Below are 25542 nucleotides of genomic sequence, written 5' to 3'. Positions count from 1 at the left end.
GAAACAATTGATATTGCTGCTCTAAATTGCAGTGAATATAGATTTAATCTAATAATCTTTCTAATCTCCTATCAGCATAGTGGAGGGGAACAAAGTGTTTAAGATCAGTAAAACAAAAATGAAAAGCAGTAACTGGTTTGATAATGTGATCTTTCAGGAGCTTCTAACTTTGCCCATTTCATGGCATTAAACCCTCTGGAAGAATTTCTTGCAGATTATGTTCTATTTCTATTGATTATTAACAAGCTGTATGTTCAGACTAGTCCTCAAAAGGCCGAAACCTTAACACATTCTGAATGCCTCCATTTTGAAACTGCAATCTGTCAACCGTGAAACATACTACTCTGAAAACTACAAATTAATAATTTAAGAAACAGTAATGGTGAATCATAAGTGACAGGGGATCTAATCGGTCATCTGCTCACATATTGTCAGCCTCTGGACACTTCTTGTGAAACATCTGGATTGTTAAAATGGTGAAAGTGCTTTTGGCATGTTTGTTCTTATTCATAACATTCCCTCTCCCAGCAAAGTACCCAGCTCTTTAAGCATCAGGCTCTTCTGTAAGACCTGGCATATTACATGAGAGGTTGGACAACAGAAATTTTGCTTTGGGCCAAAACCTGCTTGCTTTAATCATTTCAGAGGAGTGATCCATATTCCTGGCAGACTCAATAAAAAGATAGCTGTGGGTGCACCATGAATTCAAATCAGACCTTAGGTACCTTGAATGCTCTTAAAGTCTAATTAAGAACTGTTTTAAAAATATTTGGAATTTGTGATCATAAAAAGGGACACATTTTTCATCAGTAAAATTTACCATTTTTCAGCCAGCTTGTAATAACCAACTTCCCGGTTTTTGATCTCATTTACATCGCTGCAAATCAGGAAGGAGTAACTCCATTGAATTCAATGAAATTATGCCAATATAACATTGCTGTGTAGTCAGAATGGGGCCCAGTAGGGTTTAAAAAAAAATAGAGGTTTCAGAGTTTGACACAGTAAATATTTTGAATAGATATAGTGCTAAGCAAAGCAGCTGCTTTACTTGTGGATAGTCAAACAGCCATCCTTTTGAGAGTATCCTCAGCGGCTTATTATTATTGTTTCTTGAACTAATTGTCTCCTCTCTAGTCCTGACAAATCCTGCTGATTGGGGGAATTAGTGCCATTCAACTCTATTAAACCCTGGGCACTTGGTTATTTTTAAGTAGATTTAAACATATTTATAATAATTATTTGGAGACTTTGTTGCCCAAGATTTACCTCATGGCATTTTTTTTTTAACACACAATCAAAAAACACAAAAAGTTTGGATTTGTAATGGTGAAGCTGCCATCTTTCTATAGTGGCTCCAACAACTTCACTGCAAGAAAACATTGCCCTGCAAAATAGCAATCACAATGGCCTGATTTCTTTGCCTGCAGTGAAAATGCAGAAAGAGGAGCTGCATTAGCCTTCTTATGGAATCCAAATCTGCAAGACACTGACTATAATATAGGTTTCAGAGTGGTAGCTGTGTTAGTCTGTATCAGCAAAAACGACGAGGCGTCCTTGTTACTTATAAATTTATTTGGGCATAAGCTTTTGTGGGGTAAAACCCACTTCATCGGATGCATGGGGTGCATCCTTGTCAACTGTTTGAAATGGGCCACCCTGATTACCACTACAAAAGTGATTTTTCCTTCTGTTGATAATAGCTCACTTTAAATGAATTGTCCCGTTAGAACTGACCCCCCACCCCCCTTGGTAAGGCAACTCCATCTTTTCATGTACTGTGTATATATATCTTTCTACTGTATTTTCCACTCCATGCACATGCCTGATGTATGCATACCAAAACAACTGCTGTATGCCCAACTCACCAAAGGAGAAAGGAAATGGGAAGGCTAAAAGAAATGCTTTAAAGACACCTACAAGATAAACATCAAGAGATGTGGCATCGACACCACACGCTGGGAGACAGCAGCCCAGGATAGGGATAACTGGCAAAGACTTGTCAGAGAGGGAACGTCCGCTTTAGAGGAAAATCGCCTTGCCCTGGTTGCAGAAAAATGCCAGAAAAGAAAGGAAAGACAACTGTTACACAGCAATCACGGTGCAACCCTGTCTTCCAACACCACCTGCAGTGTCTGCCAACAAGTCTGTGGCTCAAGGATCAGACTCCTAAGCCACCTAAGGATCTGTGAAAAATATAACCTGTGAAAGAGATCATCCTCCACCTTGGGGGATCGCTGATGATGATGTAAAAAAGTCAAATACAACACACATTTTAAATGTTGTGGTTCCAAATAATAGCTCTTTATAAACCACTTCTTAAAAAAGACTCCTTTAAAAGAAAACAGTTGATCTGACTGTGCAGTATATATAGAGCTAATTGAGAGAAAAAGTAATTCTGCAGCTCAGTTCATCTGCATATTCTCTTCTGTGAGCTCATAGACTTTAAGGGGCAGTTAATATTGTTCCATACAGAATAAACTTCTCTACCATATTAAAAGGAAATTATGCAGCATCAAGTCACTAGTTCTTTGCATCTCATAAACACCCCACACAGCACCCAGTTACATGGTGCTACATGGTTTCATGGTTACATGGTTTCTACAGCACCCAGTTACATGGTGTTTGTGTGGAGTAGTGTGTGTTAGTTAAGGAAAACGTGTGGTAAAGCCTCCGCTGCTTCATTTTACAGAGTGTGAAACTGAATGCAGTTTAAGTTGAACAAGTAAAACTTTATTAAACCCTATGGATTGTCCTCTGACTCCAGTTCTCCTGATCATGATACAACCATTCCCCCATATACCTGTTGTCGTCAATCACTTTTTGTGCAGTCTTGCTTTCCTGTGTGTTGTACAGTAAAAGAGAACACGGGGAGTCCTTATTTAGCGAGATTTTAGATCTATATTGGATCCAGTAAAAATCCATGAGAAACTGGATAACTGTAGTGTCTAACTAGTGGTGGGAGAACACTTGAAAAAGCTTTCATGACTATATACAGAAATCACTTAGGTTGTATTTGCTCTTCCTTTCTATTTGCTTTCCATAAGAATTCTGGCAAATAAGTTTAAATGACAGGCATGATTGTGGCACAAGTGAATTTTAAGTAGAACTGGTTGAAAAGAAGGGGGAGGAGGGAATCAACAAAAAACTTGAATTAGTTTTCATTCTACAGATTTTAAAAAGGAATGAGTTTTCATTGATTCAAAAATCTTCACAAATAATTTTATTGAAAATATTTCTTCTAATTTTTGTTCATTTTTTGTTTTTCCCTTTCCCCACCACTTTTTTCTCCCATTTTTCCTTTGCCCTTTCCTACAAAAACAAAAGAAAAATTCAATTTCCATTTTGATCTAACAATAGAAAATTTAAAAAACATCTGAAAATTTAATTGCAAATTTGCAGATTTTTTACAAAAAAATCTAGGAAAAAAGTCAAGTTTCACCACAATCTTTTGTTTCAAAAAAATTAACCAGCTCTAGTTTTTAGCCAATATTGCAAATTATTTAGTTGAAAGTATTTGCGCTGGAAATCTGATCCTAAAAGGTATGCTTATCCAATCAGCGGAAAGATACATACCATGTGACCTATGTGCCGAGTCAAAACTGAATTAATTACAAATATTGATGGACTACTTGCTACTGACAAAAGATTATTAACATGATAATTATATTTTGAATAATGGAAACATTTGAGAAAATCATGTTCTGTTCATGGAAAATGCATAGATACATAAAGGGGCATGTCATAAATATAAAGGAAAGGGTAAACCCCTTTAAAATCCCTCCTGGCCAGAGGAAAAATCCTCTCACCTGTAAAGGGTTAAGAAGCTACAGGTAACCTCGCTGGCACCTGACCAAAATGACCAATGAGGAGACAAGATACTTTCAAAAGCTGGGAGGAGGGAGAGAAACAAAAGGTCTGTGTCTGTCTGTATGCTGCTTTTGCTGGGGATAGAACAGGAATGGAGTCTTAGAACTTTTAGTAAGTAATCTAGCTAGGTATGTGTTAGATTATGATTTCTTTAAATGGCTGAGAAAAGAACTGTGCTGAATAGAATGACTATTTCTGTCTGTGTGTCTTTTTTGTAACTTAAGGTTTTGCCTAGAGGGATTCTCTGTGTTTTGAATCTAATTACCCTGTAAGGTATCTACCATCCTGATTTTACAGGGGTGATTCCTTTACTTCTATTAAAAGTCTTCTTGTAAGAAAACTGGATGCTTTTTCATTGTTCTCAGATCCAAGGGCTTGGGTCTGTGGTCACCTATGCAAATTGGTGAAGATTTTTACCAAACCTTTCCCAGGAAGTGGGGTACAAGGGTTGGGAGGATTTTGGGGGGAAAGACGTGTCCAAACTACGTTTCCCAGTAAACCCAGTTAGAGTTTGGTGGTGGCAGTGGAGATCCAGGGACAAAGGATAAAATTAATTTGTACCTTGGGGAAGTTTTAACCTAAGCTGGTGAAAGTAAGCTTAGGAGGTTTTCATGCAGGTCCCCACATCTGTACCCTAGAGTTCAGAGTGGGGGAGGAACCTTGACAGGGCACTTAACGCATTGTGTATTAGTTACCCTTCTCTCCCTCTACATTTTAGAGTGGACAGAGGAAGGAACTGTTTCAAAGTTTTTGTTAAGCATCACTAGCATTAGAGTTCAAAAGTATCTCGAATATTAATTAAAAATATTTTAAACATTCAAATGCACTAATTTTTGACCAAGTGCCAAATGACTTCTCTCAACCTATTTCCCTCTGGTTAAAGTGACAAGAGGTGCATACACATGTGGGTCATATTCCCCTGTAGATGTATATACATTTAGTTTTAAAGGACTCAGATACTTTTTGGGAAGCTTTTTTTGAAGCCCCCAGGCTAGGATTAAGGACTGGAGTATCTTCTTTCAAATACATTTTTGTTTGAAGCAGGCTTGAAGAGGCAGGGTGAATTTTTTTCAATTTGGAATGCATTCAATGCCTGCCATATTTTGGGAGCTATTTGGTCACTTGGTGTGTAGTGGAGATTCTTGGTATTTAAATGTTTGGGATTTTCACAGTGAAATTCAGTGAGTTTAAAAAGTGACCTTTACATGGCTAGAGAGCACAATCAGTGTTGACTCCACAATGGTAGGACCACTGCCTTGAAGAGGGCAGAGCAGCTAACTATTGCCAAGGGGGTGAGGAGAGATGGCATGGATTTAAGGAGGCATCCCCACTGCTGACATCTCGATAATAGGTTATCTCTGAGACCTGGCCCCATTTATTTGGGGAAAGGCTCCTAGCGGTGCCGTATCAGACCCACTGTTTTGCATGGAGTAAATCAACTAATTTTCTACTGTATTTGGGCTGTTCAGGGGGATCTCCATATTGCCTATAAGGAGCTTCTTCTAGCAGCATTTGTCTGTGTTGTGTTGATAAGTTGGCTATGCTTTGTACCAGTTTAAACAACAAACTGGTCTGCTTACTGTTGTTAACTGCAGTCTCTTGAAGGACATGAGTAAGGGCAAGGTGTGAGGTTAGCTGGACTCTTTCCAGATCTGTTGAGCTCAGTGGAATAGGAGGAGAAGAGCAAATCTCAAAGATATTACTGGGTCCACATTTCAGGAGTACTTGCATGAAATTCTAAGGCCTGTGTCATGGAGGAGTAGGGTTGGGCATTTGACTGGTCTGAAAATAATTGGTCAAATGTCAAATAAAGTAAAAAAAAAAACCCAAATATTTTAAAGCAGTAATTTATTAGAACAGTAACAAAAAAAGAACAAGACTTTATGGTCTCTAAAAGGCTGAACCTTAGACACTTATGCCTAATTACAAAAACCAAGTTTTACTTAATCAAGTTATTTTAACTCAGAAAAACATGAAACACAATGAAATGAAGATTAAAAAAGAAATAATTGTTAAAAAAGTAATAATAATGTTAGGTGAGCATTTAAATGTGAATGCTGTTCGAGACTGAACAGTTACCAAAGGTAAGAAAAATGAAATTAAACAGAAATAAAACAAACACATTGCAACTATAAAGGGTAACAGTCATTTTTAAAGGCACTTACGCTAGGTAGGCAGCAGGCCAACTTTTTCAGCATATTTCTTTATCAGCTTTAAGTGCTTTACCTATGTCTTTGTTGCCATCATGAAATTCATCAGTATCTCCTTTTTCCTCTTCAGCTGATGAATATTGTGTCCATTCTTCATCTGCCACTTTCTCCTTTAATCTCAAATTGTGATACATGGCCACCAGTTTCCCAGCAGTGGAGTTAGAGGTCTTCAGTCTATTTCTGGTTTCTGAATGGATGATTCCCCAAACTGACCAGTTTTGTTCCACGCATGCAGTAGGACACAGAAGTGTTAAAAGAATTTCTGCCAATGTACCTGGAGTGCAAGGAGAACACAACCCTTTCCACCATGACAAAGGAGCAAACTGATTTGATTCAGCTGCTGGGATTGCATTCCACATTGTTTTACTACTGAATGGGCTGCTTCTTGCTTTATTATGTGCATCATCTGTCAAAATTGTTTGTTCTTTATCCTTTAAAATTTGCAAGAGCCACTATAAGGTAACAAGCTAATTGAATTCGTCATCAGAAATGTCTTGGCCTTGGAAGCATGGATCAAGAAGGCAGGCAACAATATGTGCAGGAGTGATCTCTTGATTTCCTCCTCTCTCCCCGCCCATAATAATATTTTGTCAATTATCTTTTTCTATTCAGCTTTTGTAAGTGGACTGCATTCAGTAGTCTCACAAATATGTTTTCCTTTACGTTCAGGAACTTGTTCTTGGCATCAGACCAGACAATACAGAACTATCATTTCCATATTCTGAATTGACTGAGGTATGGGCTCAACAGTGAGATGAATTTTGACTTTTGAATCCAAAAGACATTGTCATTGAGAATGTCATTGTGGATCACTCAGGGGCAACATCTGGCCATCTCCTCTTCAACAGCGGCTGATTGATAAGCCTTCTTGCATATTTGAAGATCTTTGAGACATTTAATAGAAGAAGATGCACATTGACTACAACAAAGCTTACTCATTGTGGGTTAAATTAACTGCTGTACTAAAAGATGTTGAAAAATGGTTGCTGGTACTTGTTTGTTTTTGAAAAACTTGACAACGCTTTTCCCCTTTGACACATGTGAAGAGAAAGTTGTTAGATCTTCAACATCACCACAGAAAAGGTGTTGTATGGGCCTGCAAAATTTGGGTTTGCTACCTGAGCAAACCCATTATGTTCTCATGCACTTCCTGCTGCTCCTCCTGGTCCTTTTCCCACTATGCAGGAGGCCACGATAAGCTCAGCTCACAGCCCAAGAAATGTGGCATTGCACATCTGAAAGTTCTGCTGTCCTTGCTTGTTGTCCCAAAGCTGCATTATGATGCAATCCCACCAGTCTGTGCTAGTTTCTTGCATAGCGCGGCGCTGGTCCATGAAGGCCAGCAGCAACCTGGCATTGTTTTTCACTATGTCTGTCAGTGTGCAGTTAGCGTGCTCCACATCGTCCGCATCCCAGTCCTGATTGTAGCAGTACTCCTTTAAACTGTGCAAATACTGGAGAATCACATACCCTGTATTAGCAACACACAAGAGAATTGTGCTCAGCTCTTCAGGCTCCATGCTTCTGTCAGAGAGATGGAGGACACTGAAAAGTGCAGTGCTGGACGGTGGAAGTTTTAAAAATTGCACACAAATTATGGGATCTGTAAAGTATTATGTGATGCAGAAGGTGGCATAGTGGGGATTTGACCCTTAACTTCTAGAAATCCAAGGATGACTTGCTACTATCCCTCAAAGTACTGTAAAAATGTCCCAAAAGGCAGTGCAGGGCAGAGGGCACACCTACCTGTGGTGCACCATGCTTTTACATTGATGTTACACTGACACAAGCAGCCAAGTGTGCGTGTGTAACGCCACCGACAGACCTTGGCCGTCCGCAGTCGGGATCGAACCTCGGATTTCTGGATCTTAGTGCATGAGCCTGTACTGCATGAGCTAAAAGCCAACTGGCTGTTAGTTAAGGCTTAGAGCAAACTCCTCTCTCTCTCTCTCTCTCTCTCTCTCTCTCTCTCTCTCTCTCTAAGTGGTCTTGGTGCCATGAGGTGGGACAGAACACCACACCCAGGAGGTGTGTGGGTTACACGTGTGTCTCAGCAATATACAGATTTGGTGGCTGTATGCCGACGTAACTTATGTCAACTGAACTTTGTAGTGTAGACGTGGCCTAAGATATGAGGCTGGTTGTTGGCTGAGTTCTAACCATTTATAAGAGAGAGTGTGGTTCTGCAAGTTACTGCAAACAAGCCACTCACAGCCAGATCTGCACATTGCAAATATTTGTTTGTGCAACAGAAGAATTTTTAGTAGAGGCTTTGCATCCCTGATCGCACATGGGCGTCTGCAGGAAACTGCCCGCTCCAACTGTTTGGTGATCAGTAATCTCACTGTGTGAAACAGCATGTAGAGATGTTAGAGAGAGCCTGTGAGAGAGCTGCCAGGGTGATAGGTGGGCACGGCAGAGTTGCATGCTTCTTGTGCACTTGAGGCACATTATCTTTAGCACTTTAGCTTTACAAAACCAGTGAATATCAGAGACAGCTTTAGCGAATCTTTGGGGAACACAGTTCACAGCATCAGAACACATTCTGGCTCTGAATGCAACAGATTGCACAGTGTGTCTTAAAATAAAGCTTAATATTGGAGGATTCCAAAGATCCTGCTACTTGACCCCTAGAGTGTTATAAATGTTATGCCTGCCAGAAGTCCTAACTTATCATCCTTCACCTTGCCATTTATACTATGCTCATCACAGTACTTCTGGGTGAAGGATAAGGATCTCCAAGACCCCCCCCCCCAAAATTTGCTCTAATAAGCTTAATGATTTTTATTGGTAATTAAACTATCTTAATCAGACGCAAAGCAGCCATTAGGTACCTGTGAAATCAGATGAAAAAGCAAACCTAGAGAGAATATTGTTGAATCACATTTGCACTGTTTAAAACTCTCTGGTCTGACATTTTCCTAAGTACAAAATTATATTATTATTTGTACTACAGTAGCTTTGTACAGGTCCCAACCAAAACCGAGGCCTCATGGTATTAGACATTGTTCCAACACACAGTAAGAGAGAATCCCTGCCCCAAAAAGCTTACTGTCTAGAGTCAGTTGGAAAGCAGATTTATTTTTCTCTGGCAATATTTTGAATGAAAAACCTTAGTGTTTCCTTGTAAATTGGGTTTCCAGGTGGAGGTTGGGAACTGAATAGTGTTGTTTTCAAAATTTCCTGCAGCAAAACTAAGGGTTTTTGTCAGAAAGGACATTTTCCTGTGAGACATTTTGGTTTTGACAAAGCTGTATTTGTCAGCAGGAAACCTTAGGAATTAAAGTTGAATCAGCTCTACTATAGCGTGAATGGACAAGATAGAGAAAGGAGGGAAAACAGAAGCACAGAGGTGAACTTGTCTCAGCCCAGTGCCCTATCCACTAGACCACGCAGCCTCAAACTACCTTCTCAATCTGTGAGGAGATTTAGTTTTATATTAATAACAGTTAGCATCTTTCATTAAGGATCCCTTAAACTTTCCTTAAGATTAATTAAATATGTGTGAGGGACTTCTGAGGTTACGTAGAGCTGTCCCCATTTTTAAAATGGAGAAACTGAAACAGATCAAGTGACTTACCCAAGTACAGAATGGGTCCACGGCACAACTAAAGTGAGAATAGAACCTTACCCTGTTTGCAGTCAAAAAAATGGTGAACTTTACAATTAACCTTCCATCCTGTTAATTCTTTTAGTTCCAATGTAAATCTTAGCTCTCTGATCCATATGCATATATTTACTGAGACGAGTATTTCTATTGACCTAAGCAAGATTACTTACACAAGCAAAGTTGTACACATGGTTAACCTTTGCAGAATGGGGTTTAATTTATTTTATTTGTCATAGGCTGTTTGGACCTAATTGTTTTCTATTTCTACTGAGTGGATGTATTCAGGAAAATTATTTAGAACAGCGGTTCTAAAACTATGGGTTGGGACCCCAAAGTGGGTTGCAACTCTGTTTTAATGGCGTCGCGAGGGCTGGCGTTAGACTTGCTGGGTCCCAAGGCCTAAGCCCGAGCCGGACCACCCAGGGCCAAAAGCCGAAGCCCGAACCTCACTGCCTGGCCCTGAGTTTTGGAGCTCAGGTTACAGGCCCCCCACCTGGGGCTAAAGCCCTTGGGCTTTGGTTTTGCACCCGGCCCCCCATTCCCTGCCGCCCCAATGGCGGGACTTGGGTGGGTTCAGGCTTCAGTCCTCCCTCCCGGGGTCATGTAGTAATTTTTGTTGTCAGAAGATGGTCGTGGTACAATGAAGTTTGAGAACCCTTGATTTAGAACATACTCATATTTAATAGTTGGTTAGTATTCGTTTTCTTACAAAAATATGTATCATAACTGACTAGCACCATAACTTAGTGGCTGTTCTCCTTTGATGCGTGTATGTAAGCTCCATTACCGTTAATGCCTTTTTGGAATGCCTGTCTCAGATTTCTAATATTGACTATTAATGTCCAAACCCCTAACCTCTTATGAGATATTTATAATGTGGCTCTCTCTAGGGCTTAGCTGTAAGGTGGAGTTAATCTTATAATTCATCTTTTAAGCAATAAAACTGTAAGACAGATAAACTGCTTTGCTAAAGTGAAGCTTTTATCTGAGCAAACATACCTATTGATAGCCCAGTGAAAGGGCTGTTTTGGTATCAGGGCCAATAAGTAATGAGTATAATATGCACCATTACAGACATCATTTCAAAGTCTCTTATTTTTTAAGAAAAAAAGTACAATAATGTGTTTGTGGCTGTCAAGGAATTATTTTTTCCCCAAATGAAATATCATTTGCTTCATCGTTTTAAACTTCTGCTGCTTTGATATTCATTGTCACCTTAATTATCTTTCTGTCTGTACTTTGAAGGGCAAAATATGGCTTAACTATGGAGCTAATGCTGTTTTCTTTCTCTTTGAAGGCAGCAGTGTTTTGTTTTATTGTCTGGCTTGCCAGGCTGAGTCCCTTGTAGCGAAGATGCACTGTGACTGATGGGCTGCTTGGCTTTCTGCTGCTGCATTTGACTACTTCATCTTTGGCTTTTTCTGTGCAAAGCAAATGATGCACTAGCTGAGGAGAAAGGATGGACTATTGGTTAGGGGGCTGGGCTGGGACTCTATAGCCCTGAGTTCAATTCCATGTTCCACTCCAGACTTCCTGTGTGGTTTGGTTAAGTCACTTAATTTCTCTGTGCCTCAATCCCCCAACTGTAAAATGCCCTACCTCACAATGGGGTGCCCGGGGGGCTGCTAAATTTGGCACTTGGTGCTCCTATGAACCTTACAACTTTGGTTCTTTTATTTAAAACCAAGTTTCCCTTTGACTTTTTGAATACAGTCCTAGCACATCTAGAGAGCTTCGTCCTTTTCTATTCTCTTTTTTTCCAATGGGCAGAGTATTTGATTCTAGTATGAATGCTAAACATAGTCATTATGTTCTGTCAATACAATTGTACAAATTGTACAATTTTCATGGGCCCACATTGCTGTCATACCGTTTAATTGTATTATTTATTTCTTTTGCTTGGTGATGTTTGAAGCCTTTGCCATTAAAATTGAGCGTTTCTGATGGTTTTATGGATTCCCAATGTGAACTTCAATGGCAGACCTTGGAAGGAGGCGATACTGGCCTTCTTTCTATTACAGCCTTTTCATTACCGGCATGCTACTGTGTTTTCAGTGGATTACAATAAGCATCTCTCAGTTACTATTGATCCTTCTTTCTAATTTAATGCATATTACACTGCCAGTGATTGTGTAGCAGCAGAGTATCTGTAATATTTATTATCTGTAATATCTTCGTATTAGTTTACAGTTAGTACATCAGTACCAGGATCCTGCAGGACAAATAGCAGCTCTGTTTAAGTTTGCACCAACTTGCCTTCTCATTACTGAGTGAGACATCTTGCTTTTGTGTGTGATGTTTGTGAGAAACAAATAAATAAATGCTCTTGTATTTCACACAGAGGGCGGGTATTGTTTTTTATTTCAATACACTGATCGTGACAAGGTTGGCCAGCGGAGGAGTATGGAATCCCACATTCCAGAGAAGTGGAACGTGGGGGGAGAATTTTTGAGATACAGATGACAGATTGCATTTATAATTAATTTTAAGTTTGAATGTGTGAAATATTAGTTAGAGAACAAATATTTAGTACTCAGAGCTGGCTGTGGAACTGGAGTGAGAGTTGTAATGCTGGCGTGCTAGATTATATAAGAAATGCTCTTTTTAGCAAAACAACACTTAATAATAAAGAACTAATCCATCAAAAGGGATTGTAATGTTTTATACCCTGATAGATGGTCTATGAAATAAATATAGACAGTTTGGTCTGACGTGAGAACATCTGGATGTCCATACAGCTTTGGTTTCCTCTCTCGTGTATTAAACAAGTCTAATCCTGCTTGTAGAGGAAAATGGGTTCTACATTAGATTTTTGTGAACAAAATGTGGGTTGTTTGTTTTTTGGTGAGCAGGGAGGTCTTGATCCTACAAGTCCATATGTGATATGCAGCAGGGGAATGCAAAGTTGTTGTGGTTCAGCACAAATGAAAGGGAATGCTATTAACCATGTGAGATTAAGTGGAAGGCATGGTCCTTTGCCTGGAGTGATAGGAAGTTTCAAGTGCCCAGTGTACCTTCTCCCCAACCTGGAAGTTTGTAGTGTAAGAAAATGCAATGCATGGCAGTGAATTGGCATGGACATAAATGCAATCCACCTCATCCTCAAAATTCCCCTCCAGCCTTGCTCTTCCTACGAGACCAGAATAACTTGGTAGTCACATAGCAGCACAGTCATTAATGCAAGATTGCGGTCCCTGTGCTTTCTGTCCTAGTCATAATGCTTAGAAATGTAATGCTGCACATCTGTGCTGTGCAGATCAAACTATTAGTCTGGGTTTGACTCTTTGAAAGCACCAAGACTATATACAGTGCATAAGCTTAATAATAATGCTGATATAGCACTTTGAATCCATAGATCTCAGAGTACATTACAAAGGAAGATAAGTAGTATTATCTTTATTTCACTGATGGGGAAAACAAGGCACGGAGAGATTGCCCAGCTTTCTTTAGCAGGTTAATAACAGAGCTAGGAGTGGAACCTACCTCTTTGCCTCTTAACCCAGGGTCCTCGTTGTTAGATCATGCTCGATAGAAGGTTTTTGTTTGTTTTCTTGTTTTAATAAAAATTAGCTCTAAATTCTTCAGGTACAGTGAAACCTCTTCATTTGTTTAAATGCAAACCATTTGAAAAGTAGTAACAAAGCCTTGATAAAAATATCTTGTGTGGGGTTTTGGATATCAATGAAACAGCATCTTTTGTTTATGTTTCTAAATACTACTGTATAATGGTAACTAGAATTATGGATTCCAAGGCCAGAATGGACATTGGTGATCTTCTAGTCTGACCTCCTGTATAACACAGGCCATCGAACTTCCCCAAAATAATTCCTAGAGCAGATCTTAAAATAAATAAATAAAAAGCCAAGCTTGATTTAAAAATTGCCATGTTGGAGAATCCACCACAACCCTTGGTAAAGTGTTCGAGTGGTGAATGCATGCCTTGTTTCCAGTCTGAACCTGTCTTGCTTCAACTTCCAGCCATTGGATATTGTAATACCTTTTCTCTGATAGATATAAGAGCCCATTATCAAATAGTTGTTCTCCATATAGTTACTAATAGACTGTTATCAAGTCACCTCATAACCTTCTCTTTGTTAAGCTAAATACATCTAGTATGTTGTCATCGCTATAAGGCAGGTTTTCTAATCCTTTCATCATTCCCAGGGCTGTTACCCGAACCGTCTCCAATTTCTTGGATTTCCTTATGAAATGTAATGGAATGATTTCTTTCTTTTGCAGCGGAATAATCTAGAGATCTGCACTCAAGACTAGAAATATGCCTTCATGAAAAGGTGTCTGCAAACAGTGACCCTTGCTGTCTTGGCTTTAAGGTATGTGAAACAACTTGTTATACTGGGTGTCGCGTCTAACTTTTTGTTTTATGGTAACTATTTACTTTCACTTTGTGGAGAGAGTTTTGCCATTGTGCTAAGGAGAAAAATATATATGAAAGACAGATCACTGGAATTGAATGAGAAGTTTGCATTATTAAGGCAGCAGATGATAAATAATTTAAAACCATGTTGCAATTGCAATTTTCCCAAGCTTCTGAAATATAGAATAATTGAAATGTAGGACTGGAAGGGACATTGATAGGTCATCTAGTCCATCCCCCCCTTACAATGAGGCAGGACTAAGCATTGTCTAGATCATCCCTGTCAGATGTTTGTCTAACCTGTTCTTAAAAACCTCTAGTGACAGGAATTCCACAACCTCTCTAGTGAATTTCTTCCAGTGCTTAACTACCCTGACAGAAAGTTTTTCCTAATGTCTAATCTAAATCTCCTTTGCTGCAATTTAAGCCTATTACTTCTTGACCTGTCTTCAGTGGTTAAGGAAGAAAAATTATCACCCTCCTCTTTATAATGACCTTTTAATGTACTTGAAGATTATCACGTCCCCCCTCAGTCTTCTCTTCTTCAAACTCAAGAAACCCAGTGTTTTAGATTTTTCCTTGTAAGTCGTTTTCTATACTCTTAATCATTTATTTTGCCCTCCGCTGGACTTCTCCTATTTGTCCACCTCTTTCCCAAAGTGAGGTGTCCAGAACTGGACACAATACTCCAGTTGAGGCCTTATCAGAGCTCAGTAGAATGGAAGAATTACTTTCTGTGTCCTGCTTACAACACTGAAACAGTGTTGCTATGTTCTTACAAATGAAACAAACAAAAACACAACCACCCCAAACTGCTTTATCTTTTAAGTATGTTTAAAACAAAGTAAGCGTTATGTTTGTTTTTATGGTGCAAAGTGTTAAAAATAAGGATAACAATTAAATGTCTTCAGGGAATGCAGGCTCTATCATGTTGTACATTTTATAGTTCATTTTTTCTGCCATTATTCACTCTCATTTCTCACATCTAGTACACTAGCCCTAAAACACTGTGAGTTGAGTCAGCATCTTTGTATTCTGCCCCAATCCTCATAATTATTGCTTAGTTTGCTGTATGTTTTATGGCAAAGTGTCAGTGCACAACGGAAATGATCATGAAAATGTATCACTTAATAACTTTGCAAGCTCTTTCTTACTTAGCTATACTCTATAGGTAACTCAATGTTACATATACTGAGCGCTGACCTTAAGCATAATTTAATTTGCTGTGTGTCTCTCTCTCACTCTCTTTCAAATTATGCAAAATGAGTATTCTTCAATTTGTAAAGCCTTTGGATCTCAGTAGCATGGCATGCACGGGGAGATTAGGGGAGGCAAGAATCCAGTTCTAATTTCCAAGTTAAATTTTGTTAACCTTTCCCCAAACTTTAAACAGCTGAATATTAATATATGGGCTGTTCTCCCTAATTCTCAGATTTACTGTGGGCGCCATTCATTCCCTATTAGTAACAGATTTTGGATCGTGCCTCAGAACTGGGATCTGGATGACAGTTCGAATTTTGAACATCCCAAAAATTCAAAATATCTGATATTAGGAATGGCAATGTACAAAAACCTGTAGGAGAACACTTCAACCTTGCTGGACACACAATAGCAGATTTAAAGGTAGCCATCCTGCAGCAAAAAAACTTCAGGACCAGACTTCAAAGAGAAACCGCTGAGCTTCAGTTCATTTGCAAATTTGACACCATCAGCTCAGGATTAAATAAAGACTGTGACTGGCTAGCCAACTACAAAAGTGGTTTCTCCTCCCTTGGTGTTCACACCTCAACTGCTAGAAGAGGGCCTCATCCTCCCTGATTGAACTAACCTCGTTATCCCTAGCCTGATTCTTGCTGGCATATTTATACCTGCCTTTGGAAATTTCCACTACATGCATCCGATGAAGTGGGTATTCACCCACGAAAGCTTATGCTCTAATACGTCTGTTAGTCTATAAGGTGCCACAGGACTCTTTGCCACTTTTACAGATCCAGGCTAATCCAGCTACCCCTCTGATGCTTAAGTTAGTTAAAAAATTTACAGTTAATATGCAGAGGTTGGCACTTAAAACACTGCAGTTAATGACAGATATAGTATCTGAGCTCTCTGGGAAATACCACAGTTATTCATACATTACAGGTAAGTAACTGCTGGGGGATATCTTATTTTTAGCGAGCACTGTATTTACCTAAATTGCGGTCATTGGACGAAGGTGTATAAAAAGATCATTTTAAAAAGCTTCAATAAATTGCTGATAAAGGGAGTTGGAAGGAACTTATAATGGTGAAACCATGTGACACTGGAACTTTCACTAAAATAGAATGAGGGAATTATTGTGGTTGCTATTTAAATATTCATCATTTGCCAGCAGTTACCCCAGAGTAGTAGCTGAGATGCAGCAGTTTCCCCTATGTACTTTAATGGGAAACAGCTGCAGTATCTCCGATTTAAGAGTATAGAAATTGTGACTAGTCGTCCACTGTACGTGCCTCCAATTGTTTGATGTAACAAAATAAATGTAGATAAAATTGTACACATGAAATCTATATTTCCATGTTGTAGGTTCTTAGTGGAAAAAATAACAAAAGTCCTGTAACTGGATTCTGGAAACAAAAAGAGAATCCCTACTTTGGCTTTTAATGTATCAAGGTTGGAATAACAGGCAGGAATAGTCTTTCTGTTTCTTTTCCTTGGAATCCGGATGTGGGCTCTTGGACCATCCATTCTTTGATGTTGACCCTGGGGTCACACACACTACACTCTGTAGCTCGTAAAGATGTCCCTGTTGTTGCATGCACAGACGTGAGCAGAAGCCAGTTTTATGACAAGGATGGCCATGTGCATGCCCATATCTAAAAGCAAGTTGGAGTTGTGCATTGGCTAAGGTATATACAGTGATAAAATCAGATGTTTTTCATAGAACTGTAGAAGTGGAGAAGTTCTCTTTTCATCTAGTTCCTCTCTTTCCAGTGTAGGATTGTTTCCCTGCAATATATGTATATTGCATCACCTGTTTTCTCCCCATCCAGGACATCTTAAATTTTATGGAAGATATTGTAAAATACCCAGGAGCCCTATTTAAAGAAGCACAGTAAACTTCAAGCACGATGTGCTTGTACTGTGTTTTTTCCGAGAAATTCTTTACATAAAATGAAAGGGTTGTGTGCACGTTTCTTTCTGCTGCAACTGCTCGGTACAGAACTTGGAATAATTCAAATAATTGAATCTAATAACACATGCTTTAGAGGTATTCTAAAGGATTGCTATTAACACTGACTTTTAACAGAACCCCTTCTACAGCAATTATATGAATTGTGTGGTTTGACTGAAGAACTTTAGACATTAACATTCAAATGATGATACTTTTGATCACAAAGAAAGTAATCTTATTTCACATTATTGTTATCTTTGTACATTTTTTTTTAAAGTAGGCGTTATGGCTGTTACCATAAACCTAACAATATTATCACAGTTGCCTGGCAACTGGGGAAGATCTGTTGAAGGCCCCAAAGAATAAACAGAAGATTCAGCAACAGTTTGGGTCATCTCTAGAGCTGTTGAAGACTTACTTGTGCATAGGATTCTAATATCTGAATGTGTAATGGTAGATGAGTTAGATTCATATGTTGCCCATCTTTCTTTGCATGCTCTTCTGTAAAAGCAAGGAGAATGATAGAAAATCCAGTGTTGATTTAAAGAAAGAGGCAGCATGCTGTGAACCCCCAGTCTGTATTCTTTAAGGGTGCTTTGCTTTAAGGCTGATACGCACATTCAGTAAGAGATATTACATTGCTAGACCTGCCATGGAATATCATTAGATTTTTGAGAATTCTGTGTATTTGGTAGTGGGATGATAAGGATCAGTATTACAAAGCAAACTCAGGAAACATCTGGTTTTAGAAGTTAGTGAAGCATGGGGTAAGCATGCTTTGAACTGTGATCTCTGCAGTAGCCTCTTCAAGCTGGAGTCATTACTGGCTTAGTCCAAGACCACTCTGGGAATTACCACCAATTAGCTAAATGCCTAATAACGATAAACTGAGACTTCTGGATCTTAAATAGAATGAATTCTCTGAGACTCAAAACATGGTGCTGTAGGTAAAATATAATTTTTTAATCTCCTATATTTCCTATGTTTTAGTCACACCATCTCAGGCTGTGAATTCATCCAGTCCCTGATTTTGTGGAACAAGGAATACAAGAGACTTGACTGGCTTAAACTATCAGAGTTGCTCTTTCAGTGAGAACTTGTTTTGAACAGTGGGGGTTAGTATTAGCCCGAGAAGTGGCTTTCCCTTCTAGTTTGTTAATTGTGTGTTCTTTGGTTCATTAGGGAGATGTAATATGGTCTGTGGCTGTTGATGGCTGTTCTTTGTAGACAGATGATACATTGGTGGTTAGCACTAGATTTGGCTCACACTGCCAAACATGGGAGTTCAAGGGTGATTTCCAGGGCTGGCCATAGACCAGATGGCACCCCAGCAGAGGAGTGTCCCACCCTCCATTTGTTAAAATTTTGAATGCCTTATTTTTAATGGCATTTGTAGCCCATTTCATGACTTTGATGAGTGATTTGCATGCATGATTTATCCCTGTCATATAAAATGATACATTTGCACACTAGGATCTGTAAATCTGCATTTACTCATGCTAACAACAAAAACAGCACCCCAAGCCTGGTGCCCCCCAAGCCTCCTAAATCTGGCCCTGGCGATTTCCATTGCAAGTCCGATTAAATGTAATTGTCTGTGAGGCTACATATTGAGTTTATTCCTATTTATTTCTATCCCACAAGGAGATTGGCTTTAATTATATAACTGAGTGTACTCGGGGAAGCACGTGAATGGCTTATGAGTCCAGATTGCTATGTGTAGGATGTACCTTGTATATAGCTGATATTTGTAGACTGAAGAAATAGTATAATTTCTCACTCTTCTGTACACACATTTCAGTTGTTTTTCTAGAAAGACATTGTGTCCTAATAGTTAGACCAAGGGTCGGAGGGTCACAGGTTCTGTTCCTGACTGTTCCACTGTCTTGCTGTGTGTGACCCAGTTAACACCGGTCAAAAGGGGATAATTCTATATATCCACATTGGTGAAGCACTTTGGGATTCTTTTATTAAAGTTGTGATGCAAGTGCAACATCCTGTGGTGGTTTGCCTAAAAAAAAAGTAGATTGATCCCCTGAAAGAGATTTCCGTTCTTCCAGGAGTAAAATGAGATGGTCCCATAAGATTCGAGGCCTACGGTTTTAAATGTACTTTGAGAAGTTCCTTATGGGAATGGTGAAGTCAACTGACTTATTGGAAACCTTTATTAATAAACAGCAGATGATATTTTACAAAGTGATTCTACATAAGGAGGATACCGAGACAACTGCAGATGGAACTGATCAGCTAATTCTGATGAAAGCAAAGACAGACCTGATAAAATTGGAAAAAATAAAAACAAATATATCATTATTCATCTACTTCCATGAAGCATTGTACTCCTATATGCTTCCAATCAATAGGCAGAGTGACTATTAAAGAAGCTGATAATGTGTGTACTCTTGGTAATGAAATTAAATTTAATGGTAAAAGTTTAAAGAACTGTGTACAGGTAAGGTACAGAATACAAAATTATATCTACTGATGCATGAAATAGCAGAGAGGCCCAACATCAGTGTTAAAGTAAATGTTATAATCATTTTTAACATATTCAGTAAATACAGTGAATAAAATTCTACTTATAAGGTCTTATATCTATAAAGAATTGTCAATCTTTCTTTTAAAAACTTACAAACTTATCTTTCCCCCATCAGCACCCCCCCCCCCTTGACTTCTGTGGTATTGTTGCCGAAGTTAAAGACTGGGCTTATATGTCTGAGCCATTGAGAATAATATGCTCTTTCCATTCCCCCCCTCCCCCCTATTTCCTAGTATAATTTTGAACACTTGGTACCACTTCATTACTTTGTTTACTTGTGCTCCCCCATCTGTCTGTATCCACCTGTTGTCTCTCAATGTATACATTGATGGGAAGCTTTTCAGTGTGAGGACAGTCTCTTTGTTTCTGAATAGTGCCTAACAGGAGGCCCTGATTGGGGCCCCTTGGTGTTACTGCCAGTCATATAATAATAATAGCTATTGAAAATCCATATAAATAATGAAGAAATTAGCATGCTTATAATCTGTCAGATCATGCTTGCACTGAAGTAAAAAAGGGGAATTACACAACTGACTTTATTGGGAGCAGGACTGGGTCCACAGATTGTAGTTACTTTTTAATCTGAATCTCACATCAGTAAGAACAATTCACTGAACTGCTCCCGTCTCCATTCTTTTGTTAATTCTGGCAGTTCAGCTATTAACACGGAAACTCCCATAGCGCTTAGAACACATCAGGAGACCAGTCCCAGGTGAAAAGTTGGGCCCTTTGTAGGGGAAATGTTTCAATGAAAACTATTGAGAAAGCAGTTAATGTTTCCAAGGTATCACTATGTAATGAGAGATGGCTGGATATCCTGGAAAAGACAGATATAAATTCATTTTATCTATGTTTAACAACACTTTCCCAATTCATTTACAGTTATCACATATAAGAGCTAAAATACAAGGTCCAACATTTCCAGAAGTGTTTTTCCCAATTTTATGTTGTCTATAAGCTGAAACTACTCTGGAAATTGGGTGCAAGGTGCATCTGTTTGGGCACAAAAAATTAGTATACAGCCAGATTTTTCAGACATGTTTACTTTGTTAACATTAAAGTGTTTAAAGTGTCTGAATTGCAATGCATACTTCATTAGTATTGGTGATGCACCTGAGCTTCAAAATTTGGACCCAAAGTTTAAAAGTTTTGGGTTGGCCTGCTATATAAATGGGGGAAGAGGTTCAGTGTTTGGATCTGAATTTAAGACCAATACACTTGGATTGTATTTTGTATAGTGCTTGTCCCAGCAGCAGATTCTACTGCAATACAAATAATAAATAGTAATAATAAAGGTTGAGTATTCTCAGGGATTTGGACATATTGGGTAAAATTTTCAAAAAGTGCCTAAGACCAAGATCCTCAAGGTAGGTACCCAACTCCCATTAACTTCAATGGGAGTTAGGCACCTCAAATTCCTTTGAGGATTAGGGTCTTAAGTACTCGGACGTTCCTGTTAACTGCTGGAAATGGCCCACCTTGATTATCACTACAAAAGGTTCCCCCTTCTCCCCCCGCTGGTAATAGCTCATCTTAAGTGATCACTCTCCTTACAGTGTGTATGACAACACCCATTTTTTCATGATCTGTGTGTATATAAATCTCCTCGCTGTATTTTCCACTGAATGCATCCGATGAAGTGAGCTGTAGCTCACGAAAGCTTATGCTCAAATAAATTGGTTAGTCTCTAAGGTGCCACTAGTACTCCTTTACTTTTGAAAATGGGACTTAGGCATCTAAGTCTCGTAAAGACTTTTGAAAATTTTACCCATCTTCCACTAAAAATCCAGTTAGACTATTGTTAGAAAATCTCATCTTCTGTTTATTTGTACTACTGTAGAGAACCAATGCTAGACATTGTACCTGTACTAATAAATATGAATACAGTCTGTATCCCAAAGAGTTTACATTTTCATTTAAGACAAGATGCAGCAAGTATCCTCACAAGCAATAGGAGGCTGGAGGCTGGTTGCCAGCGGGGGAGTGGGGTGGGAGGAAGTTTTGTTTCATGGTCTCTGTGTGTATATAATGTCTTCTGCAGTTTCCACGATATGCTATGCATCCGATGAAATGAGCTGTAGCTCACGAAAGCTCATGCTCAAATAAACTGGTTAGTCTCTAAGGTGCCACAAGTACTCCTTTTCTTTTTTTGGTTAGAGAATGAGGCTAATAGTAATAAGATAAATTACATAGTCTAGCTGTGTGCATAATTAATCATCTGAATTAAAGAAAAAAAACCCCAACATCTTCCTGACTGCCCCTCAGTCTAGTCATTATTGTTTGGATGTAGGGTTTGTGTTTGTGGTGGGTCTCGAGGAGAGATTTGAGGGAGATGGAGGTAGCACCTTCACGAATCAGTAGTAGTAATAAGAGAAATAAACGTACTCAATGTTCATGGACATTTGGGCCCAAATTTTTGGTTTGAACCCACATTAGTAATTAGTATGCTTTATACAACTGAATGCACTATACAGCACTACTTTTATCTGTATTGTAGCGAGACTCCCTGCAGTGGTAAACAATGTAACATTTTTCTCACTGCATCACAAAGCATGTTCTGTTCAAAAGCACTAAAAACCAGAGCGAGACTGTTTCCAAAGGAACATCAGCACAATTGTCCAAAGGATAACAATCTCTTGTGCAGAAATTCAGTTACTAATTATGTTTTTATACCTTGTAGCAAACTAGAAAGTTTGTCTTTTAGGTAACTGAAAACTATATAGCATTTTTAATGGGACTCTATGGTAATTGAACAGGAAACTGGCTGCTGTCATCATTTCTTAATCCTAATTTTGTTGCTCAGGAATATAATAGAATGGTATTTCTCTAATGTGTACAACCTAGTGGTTTCCTGTTATCAAAAATATTTGTGGAACTGGCATTGTGTCCTTGGAAACTGCTATAAGGCTTTCATTGGCTGTTCTTTTATGAAACTGAACTCGACTATTTTGACTCAGTATTGTGTGAATGAGAGTCCTACCTTCATGACATATAAACGCAGAAGGCAGGATTTTCAGACGTGCATAAGGATTTAGGAGCATGGGATTTGTCCTCCTAAATCCTTTAGGCAATTTTGAAAATCTCCCTCAAGCATGTAGTAGAACTGGCTTGCGAGGTGCAATGCAGGAAACCCGCATGATTCTAGAGTAACAGGTGTTTGTGTGGGTATTCTGCATTGAGTCTGAGGGAGAAGCTCTGGGGAAGCAGCACCGAACCTCCTATGGTGCTGCTCCATCCCAGTGGGCTGGAATTGCCAACTGCTGTCTCTGTGCTAGGGATTCCCATTCACCGGATTTGTGAAGCGTCGATCCAGAGGCTCCATTCCACTCCATATGCTTTTCTTACATTGGCCTTTTTGGAGCCAACATGTTCATCATGCAGGAGTACAAAGGAGTGGCCCCTTCCAAAAAGGTGGTACATTTCACCCATGTGGAACTCAGTTATGGTCGAGTGGAAAGTGCAGTTCTAGTGATTTTAAAAAAATCCACTTTTATCCAGCAGTGTTTGACGTGGCTACAGGCTTCAGTGGGAGTTTAGACTGAGCAAGGATGGCAGGATTTGACACACAGTGAAATTGACTGAGTAGCAGGGGTGTGAAGATACAACTTTATGGTTAATGAGGCATAGTTTGTCCTGTCCTGTTTTGGTATGTATATGTCAATCTTTTATGTTCTGTTGTAACGTGTATAGGACAGTAAACCAGGCCACTCAAATGGATTTTTGATCTTCTGAGGGTTGGTTTTTTCCTTTTTATTTTTTATTTTTTTTGGTGACTCAGGAATAAAATCTTTGAGCTCAGCAGTTGGCAAACACAGGGCTGCTCTGACTTAAACCAACTACAAGCAATGCAAACAACGTCAGAGATTGGTGACAGCATGATGGAACATATGGCCATGCTTTTTTTCTCTAGCTATGCTGGCAGCTGGGAAAAAGGGTGGTGTGAGAGCTGATATGGTATCTCTACTCTATGGGAAGAGCACACTTGTGTTGGGTGATCCTCCCCAGGACGGTTACACCTGAGGTGTGGCACAAAGTAGCTATGCCACATCTGAGAATCTGACCCAGAGCAGTCAAAAGGTGTATCTGAGACTGCACAATGCAGCAGGAGCAAAACCGTAGATAGAACTAAAGGGGTTCCTGGCTCCTAGTATCATGCTCAGTTCACTGGATTGTGTTACATCTCTATATTATAGCACTACAGTACTACATTATGCTATAACAGCTATACAGAGAGACAAGAGTTAAAAATACGCATACAAGACAAAGCCTTTCCATTGGCATGTCTGGTAACTCTCCAACTAATATGGCAATTTCCTCGAAGTGTCTGCATATAACTAGTATGTTTTATTTGCAAGTCACAGCTGGCATGAAGTGGAATAACTGTTCTTACTGCTAAATGCATATTTAAATTGGTTTCTTCATTCTGTATCATTCAGATATTCTTTTGCTGGGCTTTTAATTTTCTCCTGGGACTTTACAACATAGAGCACATGCAAAGAGCAGCCTAAGATGGCAAAGTTTTGTATGTGCCGTAAGCAACATTTGATGGCATGGGAAGGATGCTGATTCTCTACCTTAATTATGAACACACAGCTAATGTCTCAGTGAAAAATGTTTTGTTTTGCATTTGGCCTCTGTGCTGTTTGCTTTGCCTTACCTTCCACCTTATCAGATATATTAAGACAGTTTATTAATTAAGGCACATCAGACAAATGCAAGGAAGATGAATGGCGGAAAGGGGCACGTGTGATTAATTTTAGATCTCCTTTCCCAGTGTTGGTTTTGAATTAAAACATCTATAGAAATATGTTTAAACAAAGTAGTTATGTATTAAGTAAATACAGAGCAAATAGTTGTGTGATTCTAAAATACAGCATGGTGACTGGAAGTGGGAAAAGTAATGCCTTATTGCAAATTTCAGCAGAATGGGAGAACTGTGCTAATCTAAAAGTCAGCTTTTCTCCAGTTGGAGACAATATGGGTTTGTGTCTTTACTTCCTCTAGAACATATATATTGATTAGTTTTAGGAATAATGCATGGATATAGTCTTCAATCCTAAAAGAGATGCATGAAAGGATCGTGTTAAATGATACTCCATAGCAGAAATGCTCTATGTAAGACATTCTAGTTGATGTTATATGGTGTTCAGAACACACACATTGTAGGAATAAGCTATATGGGATATGTTTGTTTTAAAAATGGGCATGCTATCCCTATCTTTGGGAATGCACATTTTAAATCCTTATAAATGTTTCTTAGCCAGGCTAAAAGGAATGAATTCTGAAGATCTTTGTAATCTAACAGTTTTGTAATGGTAATTATTCTTTCAGCCAGGGGCTGCATTCATTTTTTTAAAAAAAACCCTTATGCAGTTGGGTCACATTAATTTAATAATGTATGCAGAAGTCAAGCTACAGATTCAGAAAAATCATGCCCTATATATAAGGGTTTGCTCCAGTGAATCACTGGGGCCTAATTAAGTGTGGCACTCTGGTGACAGAATTAACATCTGTAGTTTACGTAGGACATCAATTAGCCAGTGTGGTATGACTCACAATTTTGTTGCTTTCTGTCAAAATGGCAGTAACATGATAGATCAAAATAATGATCTTCAGCCTCTCTGCCTTGCACCTCAAATTCCTACGTCCATCACATTTAACCTTTTGTTCCCCAAAATGTGGCGTTTCTTTTAATCATAGGTGATGGGTAACCTGAATTGAAAAGCAGTTGGGAAGGGGGAGATGATGAGTTACAAATGTAATTAAATGTGGCCTCATATATAAATCAGT

General features: G+C 38.9%; 1 protein-coding gene across 3 annotated transcripts in view; it reads left to right on the top strand.

Moving 5' to 3' along the window:
• Nucleotides 1–25542, top strand: part of NAALADL2 (N-acetylated alpha-linked acidic dipeptidase like 2) — an 882142-nt gene that overhangs the window by 184476 nt on the left and 672124 nt on the right. For all 3 annotated transcript variants that reach the window (XM_043521778.1, XM_043521780.1, XM_043521781.1), the window contains one exon: nucleotides 13927–14018. The gene's annotated coding sequence lies outside the window, so the exon portion shown is untranslated. The remainder of the gene's footprint in view (nucleotides 1–13926; nucleotides 14019–25542) is intronic.

This window comes from Chelonia mydas, chromosome 9 (genome assembly GCF_015237465.2).
Source record: "Chelonia mydas isolate rCheMyd1 chromosome 9, rCheMyd1.pri.v2, whole genome shotgun sequence".
Classification (NCBI taxonomy): Eukaryota; Metazoa; Chordata; order Testudines; family Cheloniidae; genus Chelonia; species Chelonia mydas.
The sequence above is the reverse complement of the archived record's forward strand: the minus strand, read 5'-3'. Positions and strand labels throughout refer to the sequence as shown.